At 45.1% G+C, this 10,065-nt stretch overlaps 1 long non-coding RNA gene across 1 annotated transcript; it reads left to right on the top strand.

Annotated features, from left to right (window-relative positions):
• The first annotated feature begins 824 nt into the window (after positions 1-824).
• Positions 825-9,552, top strand: LOC139416411 (uncharacterized). Its single transcript, XR_011635093.1, has 2 exons — positions 825-1,026; positions 7,327-9,552. It is a non-coding gene; the product is annotated as an uncharacterized lncRNA (long non-coding RNA).
• Positions 9,553-10,065: the final 513 nt, after the last annotated feature.

The following is a 10,065-nucleotide window of genomic DNA, read 5'->3' on the forward strand; positions in this document are numbered from 1 at the left end:
GGATTGGATTTTTCTCAGGCTTTCGCCTGCAACATCCGTTCTGTTATACTCAGACAATATTTTTACAGTTTTGAAAATTTAGAGTGTTTTCTATCCTAAGCTGTCAATTATATGCATATTCTAGCATCTTGTCCTGACAAAATATCCCATTTACTACGAGAATGTTATTTTTCCAAAAATGAAAATACTGCCACAGTGACCACCTAACTATGCACAACATGTCAACCACACCAGACTGTTTAGTTAAATAGAAGGTTCTGGATCACAGTGCTGTCCCTCTCTGACACCAGTCTGAAACATGCAACCTCAGAGTACCTACAGTCTGAGCTAAATGCATAAGAACTACTAAAAATGAAAAAACACCTCACTACTATAATAAAATAAAATTGTATTTGTCACATGCCCTGAATACAACCTTACCGTGAAATGCTTACTTACAAGCCTTAATCAACAATGCAGTTAAGAAAAATAAGAGTCAAGAAAATATGAACGAAAAATATATATATTTGAAGTAACAGTAAAATAACAAGAACAAGGCTATATACAGGGGGTACCGGTACCCCCAAATTGTAACCCCGATATGCGGGGTACAATTTAGTTGAGGTAATTTAGGTAATATGTACATGTAGGTATAGTAGGGGTAAGGTGACTATGTATAGATAGTATATATTGTGTAAGATGGCAGGGAGAGGTGAGGGTAGTGGTTATTGAGGGGAGATATCTGACAGCCTGTTGGCTCCACCACAGGGCCTTATATGGACTTCCTGCCCCAACAAGGAAAGGCTGTGGGTCGTTAAGCCAGGGAGTACTTGGGGATAAAGGAGGAAGCAGCCTGCACAAAAGGGCAGAGTAGGAGAGAACCAAGAGTGGTATGAAGCGTGAGAGAAGTGAGCGCAATATCTGTGTGATTGCCTGGACTTTTGGATTACCCCCCCTGTGTATCGGACCGGATTGGCTGAGAACCCGAGGGTGAGGATTACCCCTGAAAAATGGAATGGACAACATGAAAGGCTTGTGGACTGTGAGGTGATTGGTGAATTCACAATTCTTTCCCTGTGTACAAAAACCTCTAAACTTCACTTTTGCATTCTATTTGTGCTACTGGTGCCTGTTTTGTTATTGAACTTGGTGATGTGGAAACCCCACACCCTTGAGCCTGCTACAATATAGAATAGCAGCAGCTTACATTTTTCAGGAGGGGGGGGTCAACGCAAATAGTCTGGGTAGCCATTTGATTAGCTGTTCTGCAGTCTTATGGGGGGGGGGGGGGGGAGCCTTTTGGACCTAGACTTGGCACTCTGGTACCACTTGAAAGTGCGTTAGCAGAGAGAACAGTACATGACTAAGGTGGCTGGAGTCTTTGGAAATGTTTTGGGCCTTCCTCGGTTTACCACCTGGTATAAGGTCCTGGATGGCAGGAATCTTGGCCCCAGTGATGTAGTGGGCTGCACGCACTACCCTCTGTAGCGCCTTGCAGTTGCGATACCAGGTGGTGATGCAACCAGTCAGAATGCTCTCAATGGTGCAGCTGGAGAACTTTTCGAGGATATGAGAACCATGCCAAATCTTTTCTCTCGAGGGGAATGGGCATTGTTGTGCCCTCTTCACGACTGTCTTGGTGTGTTTGGACCTTGATTGTTTGATGTGGACACCAAGGAACTTAAATCTCTCAACCTGCTCCACTACAACCCCGTCAATGACAATGGGGGTGTGCTCAGCTGACCTTTTCCTGTAGTCCAAATTAGCTCCATAATATCGACAGAAACATGGCAAACGTTGTTTATAATCAATCCTCAGGGTGTTTTTCAAATATCTATTCGATAATATACCTTACCACACATCAAAAAGACAGATGACGCAGTAAATTAAGTCTAGGTTCAACAATCACAGTTCAAGTTGGTGGGACTCGGTGAATGAGCGTGCTCTTCACCTCCCCATTCAGATCAAACATTTCTCAGAAACAGACAGGATATCAGACCGGTTCTGCTTTCAAAACAACACTACCCCCCCCCCCCCCCCCCCCCCGCCCCCGCCCCCGCCCTGTGAACTTCCCAGCAGCAATCATGTAACACTTTCACATCCCCTCCATCCAAGTCAATCACACCAGACTGTTTAGTTAAATAGAAGGTTCTGGATCACAGTGCTGTCCCTCTCTGACACCAGTCGGAAACAGGAGACATCACAGTACCTTCAGTCTGAGCTAAATACATAAGAACTACTAAAGAAGAATAAACACTCTTCACTACTATAATCTAAAACAGATTCACAACTTTCACATTTCCAGAGACTTTAGAGAACAATGAGCAGATAGCTGTGGATAACAGACTACTGTTAGATATCAGGGCAAATAAACAGGGATATATCCTTGACAGGGTAGCCTACAAGGAGGGTTAGGAGTGTCTGACGAGTTGTAATAAAAAATATTACAAGCATCCAGGGAATGATTAAATGAGCAGCAATGCGAATGAACCACTTCCCCACAGGAAGTGTGGAGATTGTAGAGGGACACAGGACCACAACCAGGAAACCACCAAGTCTCCCAATGATGGTCCAAGGCTAAGTCACGGTCACGTTTCTGTCCCTCAAACCAGTTGGAAAGGTCAACTCTAATCACTACTCAAAACAGAAGAATGAGGTAGCTCCATGCCAAATGGTAAATATCTATCATACACACAAATCATGAGCTTTGTGCCACATCTGAAAATGTGCTTCTGTGACTAAACTCTTTGTGAGTAGAGGTGTACACGTTTGAAATGCCATACACCTACTTATTTGTCATTATGTTTGATGGCATCCTCTCTCTCTGCCTCAAGTCTACTTGCCTGTCTGGCTGAGAGGGAACTGGGTCCGTGTCAAGGCTAAGGACTAAGGCCACCACAGTACCACCGTAAATCCGTAGGGGGGGGGGGGGGGGGGCAGACAGGCAGGTTATACCGTGAAAGGATACGCTCTCTTTCTGTCTCATGTAACAGTATTCAGAATGATTAAATGGTGTGACTACATCATTGTGTGGGCTGTGGTCTGCGGGCCTGTAATCTCGGTTAACCCAGAACTAAATTCCTGAGTAATTGGTCAGATTAATGTTCATGTAGTCTGTCCACGAGAGATTAGTGGGCCTGATAAACATGACTTGAAGTGCTTTGCATCCTCAGATCTGATACCAAATAACTATCAATGATATGACAGAACACAACAGTAACAACATTAATGCCACATTCTGTAGTATTAACTAAGTGACTCCAACTTCAACTCATGACTGAAATAGGACGCTAAGCCACTAACGGCAGTTTACCAGGTCCACAGACCACAAATGATAGGGAAGGTAAGCCGCAGCCTTCCACCTCTGTGATCATTGCTCTGCTCAGGCAGCTCAAGGAGGAGTTTGATATTATGACAGCCAGGAAGCAACTGTTGTGTCAGTCCATCTCTGTTTTCTCTCTCTAGTTGGTGAGAGTTTGCCTGGTGCTTGTTGACTAATGACTAAATTACTGTTAGAGTAGATTCGGGAAGTATTTAGACCCTCTGACTTACTCCACATTTTATTACATTACAGCCTTATTCCAAAATGGATGACATAGTTTTTCCTCCACTCATCAATCTACACACAATACCCCATAATGAAAAAAGGAAAGCAGTTTAGGTATTTTTGCAAATGTATATATTTTTTATACAGAATTATTCGGACCCTTTACTCAGTGCTTTGATGAAGCACCATTGGCAGCGATTACAGCCTTTACTATTCTTGGGTATAACACCCATTCTTATTTGCATATCCTCTCAAGCTCTGTCAGGTTGGATGGGGAGTATCGCTGCACAGCGATTTTCAAGTCTCTCCAGAGATGTTCAATCAGGTTCAAGTCCAGGCTCTAGCTAGACCACTCAAGAACATTCAGAGACTTGTCCCAAAACCTACTCCTGCATGTCTTGGCTGTGTGCTGAAGGGTGTTGTCCTATTGGAAGGTGAACCTTGGCCCCAGTATGAGGTCCTGAGCGCTCTGAGGCAGGTTTTCATCAAGGATCTCTGTGTATTTTGCTCTGTTCATATTTCCTTCGATCCTGACTAGTCTCCCAGTCCCTGCCACTGAAAAACATCCCCACAGCATGATGTTGCTGCCACCACAATGCTTTACTGTAGAGATAGTGGCAGGTTCCCTGTTTTCGCTTTGTCATTATGCGGTATTGTGTGTAGATTGAGTATTTTTGACTTAATCCATTTTATAATAAGGCTGTAATGTCACAAAATGTGGAAAAAGGGAAGGGGTCTCAATATTTTCCGAATGCACTGTATATCCTCATCTGACCTCACTGAAAAATGTGAACCATAGTAATCTATGACTATGCAGGCACCTTGGGCTAGTTCTCCTACCTTCTCAACCAACCACCTTTCCTGTTTACCTCCCTCACTCCAGTATGACATGATGCCTTACTGTATTCACAGTCTGGAATAAATAAATGGGCTGATTAGGTAAACAATCTATAACACCTGATTCAACTAATCAACCAAATGTTAATGGTCTTCAATCTAGACCACGGTTAGTTTGAAGAAGTGTTTTACCAAGAAGCTGGACTGGAACAAAAGTATCCTGCCGTGCTATAGATAACAATAAGTGATGAAGATACTTCACAACAGCAACATTACCTTCAACACCATAAATCAATGGGATACAATGAGTAGATACATTGTGGTTAAGAAAAAGAAACAGGCCCCCACATCCTGTGAACTTATCAGTCATCATTCCACCCTTTGTCGCCACTGAGACAAACACAAAACCCACAATTTATGAGTGATGTGTCACTTTACAGCTTGCTGAAAAAAGGAAACCACCGTGATCAGATCTGCTCGCAATATGCATTTCTTGCCAGAAGCAGGAACGCAGTACATGGGCACCGACATTCGCATTACCATGCGATCATTATGAAGGGACTCCATATATGGTCATAGAGCAGTGACCATGCAAATTTGCTGACCTGCATCCAATCTTCATTAGTCACAAGCCCGCCTCACTCACCTGAATCATCTTGTTTAATCAACCAACAGTTGTACGGAGGTTGGAACCAAAATCATTTTCAAATCGTTTCTGAACATAACTGTTTTTTTTCCCGGTTCCAACCAGCAAAATTAAGTTTGAACCAAAAAAAGTACTGGTTTATAGAGTTCCTTTTTTAAAAATATGTATTTTTACATTAAGCTCAACATTAAATGTCTTCAATCAGTATGACTAGATTAAGGTTAAGTGCCTTGCTTTTTTTTGAGGTTCTGACTTGCTACAGGCTGTCTGGCAAGAACCCCTCCACCCAAACACAACTCGCTGAAAAAAGGAAACCACAGTTATCAGCTCTGCACACAATTTGCATAACTCAACCACACTGAACGTGTTGCTTATAATGCAGGAGAGCTTGAAGCTTCAGACCACAGGTCTTAATCTGCAGCAGGATTTCCATATATGGGCTTTGTCTTCCGTATGGTAATGGCTTGACAATAAGATACTCTCTTGCAGTAATTTCAAAAGGCACATAACACTTCCGATTGTAGCTACAATCATGCAACAGTGACCTGCAAATTCTGTAATTAGACAACTTGCATGAGCTGGCCAACAGGTAAACAATGCTACCAGCTGACGACAGTACAAATAAGTTAGATGAAACAAGACACCTATCTCTAGCAAAGTTTCATTACCAAGCAGTTATTATTGTCAATGACAGTCAATATCACGTTGTTAGCTCAATGGCTGAGGTTGGAAACTCACCACTGCTGAAGGCGATGGCTCGCATGGTGGAGCAGGTAGGGACCCATAGGCAAGGCTCCTCGGGGATCTAGAGGCAGGGGCCGGCTGGTCCCCAGTGATAAGGTCAGGTGGTTCCACAGGTGCAATGCAGGAGGGTTTTCCAATGCAGGAGCCAGGTGGCCCTCCAGAACTGGAGAAAGCAGGCCACCTGGGTCAGGCAACGTGGGTCCCCCAGGTCAGGGGGCTGAGGGCCTAGCAGGGCAGGAAACTCAGCAGTAATTCCCCTGAACTGTCATCCCCTAAAGCTGAGGACTGCAAGCCAGGTATGGTGGAAGGCTGCAAACCTATCTAAGCAGGGAACTTGTGGCCTAGCGCTAGTATAGGCGACTGGGCGCCGGCTGGGGGCTGCGAACTGGCTAGGAGCAGGGACTGCACATCTAGAGGAATAGATAACTCAGGGTTTAGTGGGATGGGAGACCCAGGGCCTAAAATTAGGGCAAGAGATTTAGCGTGTAGCACTGAGGGAGCTGACTGCTTGCTAACTAAGGCTGTGGACCAACTGAGGGCAGAGGCTGCAGACCTACCGGGGAAAATAACTCATAGCCTGGCGGAGCAGTAGACTGAGAGCCGACTAGAGCTGGAGACAGCAAAACCAGAACGACTGAAGGTTGGGAGACAAGTGCTGATAACATTGGGCCAGACAGGGAAACTGATTCTGGACCTGACAGGGAAACTGATTCTGGACCTGACAGGGGCAACGACTGAGGGATAGGAGAGCACAGCTAGGACAGCAGGAGACTGAGGACCTAGTGCTAGTGAATGAGGGCCGAGGGGGGCTGAGGACTGAGAACCTAGCACAGATAACTTTTGGCCCAGCAGGACAGGAAGCTCTAAGCCTGGTAGGCTGAGGAACCGTGGAGACAGCAAGCCTTGTACAACAAGCTCTGGGCCTAGAATGGAAGGAGGTCCTAAACCTAGCAAGCTCGTGAAGTGCCTACCAACTAAGTCAGGGGGCTGCGATCTGAGCAGGGCAGCAGACTGCAGGCCTGACGGCGAAGCAAACATGGGGCCTAGCTGGGTAGGGTGCCTATGGCCTGGCAGAGCAGCAAACTTAGGACCCACTAGTGCAGGAGACTGTGGACCTAGAACGGCTAAGAACTGGGGACCTAGCGCTATGGCTGGGGTCTGAGAACCCAAGTCAGACAAGTTTGAACCTGCAACTGGGGCCTGAGACTGAGGGCAGCCCCTCTGGTTCGTGCCATGGTGGAGATCTTTGTGGGCTATACTCAGCCTTGTCTCAGGGTAGTAAGTTGGTGGTTTGAAGATATCCCTCTAGGGGTGTGGGGGCTGTGCTTTGGCAAAGTAGGTGGGGTTATATCCTGTCTGGTTGGCCCTGTCCGGGGTATTGTCTGACGGGGCCACAGTGTCTCCCGACCCCTCCTGTCTCAGCCTCCAGTATTTATGCTGTAATTGTTTGTGTCGGCGGGGCTAGGGTCAGTCTGTTATGTCTGGAGTATTTCTCCTGTCTTATCCGGTGTCCTGTGTGAATTTAAGTATGCTCCCTCTAATTCTCTCTCTCTCTCTCCCTCCCCTTCCAAAGGACCTGAGCCCTGGGACCATGCCTCAGGACTAGCTGGCCTGATGACTCCTTGCTGTCCCAGTCCATCTGGTCGTGCTCCTGCTCCAGTTTCAACTGTTCTGCCTGCTGCTATGGAACCCTGACCTGTTCACAGGACATGCTACCTTGTCCCGGACCTGCTGTTTTGGACTCTCTCTCTAACGCACCTGCCGTCTCTAACTATGAATGCTCAGCTATGTAAGGCCAACTGACATTTACTTCTTAGTTGCTGACCTGTTGCACTCTCTACAACCGCTGTGGTGATTATTATTATTAGACTCTGCTGGTCATCCATGATAGTTTGAACATCTTGGCCATGTTCTGTTATAATCTCCACCCGGCACAGCCAGAAGAGGACTGGCCACCCCTCAGGATACTCAAAGCATAGACACTTTACACCTGCCAAGTAGGCAGAAAACTGAAACTCCCCTACCGGAAAAGAGAACTCTGATCCTACTGGGAGGCAAATGTGTTCAATTATAGCCATGGTATAAAAGGAATAATCAACTCGGGGCTCTATGCGTTCTCTGGAAAATAATGCATCTCTGTATAAGGTCAGTTCACACTTTCCCCGTCGTTCATTAACAACGTATAGCCCCGTGTTCATTATCCCTTGCATACAGTGCATTCTGCAAGTATTCAGACCCCTTGACTTTTTCCTCATTCCGTTACAGCCTTTTAAAAAAAAAATATTTTAAAAAATGGCCCTTAATCTATACACACACACAACACCCCATAATGACAAAGCTAGAAATGTTAGCAAATTCACAAAATAACATCTAATTTACATAAGTATTCAGACCCTTTGCTATGAGACTTGAAATTGAGCTCAGGTGCATCCCGTTTCCATTGATCATCCTCGAGATGTTTCTACAACTTGATTGGAGAACACCTGTGGTAAATTCAATTGATTGGACATGATTTGGAAAGGCACACACCTGTCTATATAAAGTCCCACAGTTGAAAGTGCAAACATGTCGAAGGAATTGTCCTTAGAGCTGAAGGGACAGGATTGTGTCGAGGCACTGATCTGGGGAAGGACACAAAATGTCTGCAGCATTAAAGGTCCCCAAGAACACAGTGGCCTCCATCATTCTTAAATGGAAGATGTTTCAACCACCAAGACTCTTCCTAGAGCTGGCCACCCGGCCAAGTTGAGCAATCGGGGGAGAAGGGCCTTGGTCAGGGAGGTGACCAAGAACCCAATGGTCACTCTGACAAAGCTCCAGAGTTTCTCCGTGGAGATGGGAGAACCTTCCAGAATGACAACCATCTCTGCAGCATTCCACCAATCAGGTCTTTACATTAGAGTGGCCAGGCGGAAGCCACTCCTCCGTAAAAGGCACATGACAGCCCGCTTGTAGTTTGCCAAAAGGCACCTAAAGAACTCTTGGACCATGAGAAACAAGATTCTCTGGTCTGATGAAACCAAGATGAAACTCTTTGGCCTGAAAGCAAAGCATCACTTCTGAACGAAACCTGGCAACATCCCTACGGTGAAGCATGGTGGTGGCAGCATCATGCTGTGGGGATATTTTTCAGCAGCAGGGACTGGGAGACTGGTCAGGATCGAGGCAAAGAAAACCTACTCCAGAGCGCTCAGGACCTCACTGGGGCAAAGGTTTACCTTCCAACAGGACATCGACCCTAAGCACACAGCCAAGAATCTCTGAATGTCCTTGAGTGGTCCAACCAGAGCCTTGACTTGAACCGGATCGAACATCTCTGGAGAGACCTGAAAATAGCTGTGCAGCAACGCTCCCCATCCAACCTGATGGAGCTTGAGAGGATATGCAGAGAAGAATTGAAGAAACTCCCCAAATACAGGTGTGCCAAGCTTGTAGCATCATATCCAACAGTCTCAAGGCTATAATCGCTGCCAAAGGTGCTTCAACAAAGTACTGAGTAAAGAGTCTGAATGCTCAATATGTAAATATGATATTTCCATTTTTTTTAATTTTTATTAATCAGCAAAAATGTCTCAACCTGTTCATGCTTTGTCATTGAGGTATTGTGTGTAGATTGATGTATGGAAACATATTTGATGCATTTTAGATTAAGATTAATGTAAAAAATGTGGAAAAAGTCAAACTGTCTGAATTCTTTCCGACTGCACTGTATCTGAGAAGTGAAATGTATTCATGGATGCCAAGGGAAGCCAGGATTCCCCAAAATATTTAATCAATAATAAAATGTATTTAAAATGTTGTTCTTCTCTTTCTGTGTTTTCATAACTTTCCGTCAATTCGCAAGTGGCTGATTCTCACCAGAGAAATCCTCAGAGCGAGCGAAACAACTCCCATCTGTCTCAGTATGTGTAGCCCATGTATCTGATAATATCTGGAACAAAAGAGTATAACATGTTGACACCATAGCATTTGATTGATTGATACCAGCAAGTACTTGGCCTACTTTGATAAAACATTTTGAAAATAATTAGCCAATCAGTTGAGCTGAGCTCAACTGTGGGTTGTCCTGGTGAATCTCACCGAAGATATCACATGAGCGAGGTTAACAGCACCCCTCTGTCTCAGTATGTGTAGCCCATGTATCTGATAATGTCTGGACCAAAAGAGTAGAACATGTTGCTACTGTAACATTTGATTTATACCAGGAAGTATTTGGCCTCCCTTGATAAAAAAAGAAGAAAATAATTAGCCACATCAGCATTGAGCTGAGCTTAACTGTTTTCTTGTCTTGGTGCAGCAAAACACCCCCCAA

Source organism: Oncorhynchus clarkii, chromosome 1, assembly GCF_045791955.1.
Source record: "Oncorhynchus clarkii lewisi isolate Uvic-CL-2024 chromosome 1, UVic_Ocla_1.0, whole genome shotgun sequence".
Taxonomy (NCBI): Eukaryota; Metazoa; Chordata; class Actinopteri; order Salmoniformes; family Salmonidae; genus Oncorhynchus; species Oncorhynchus clarkii.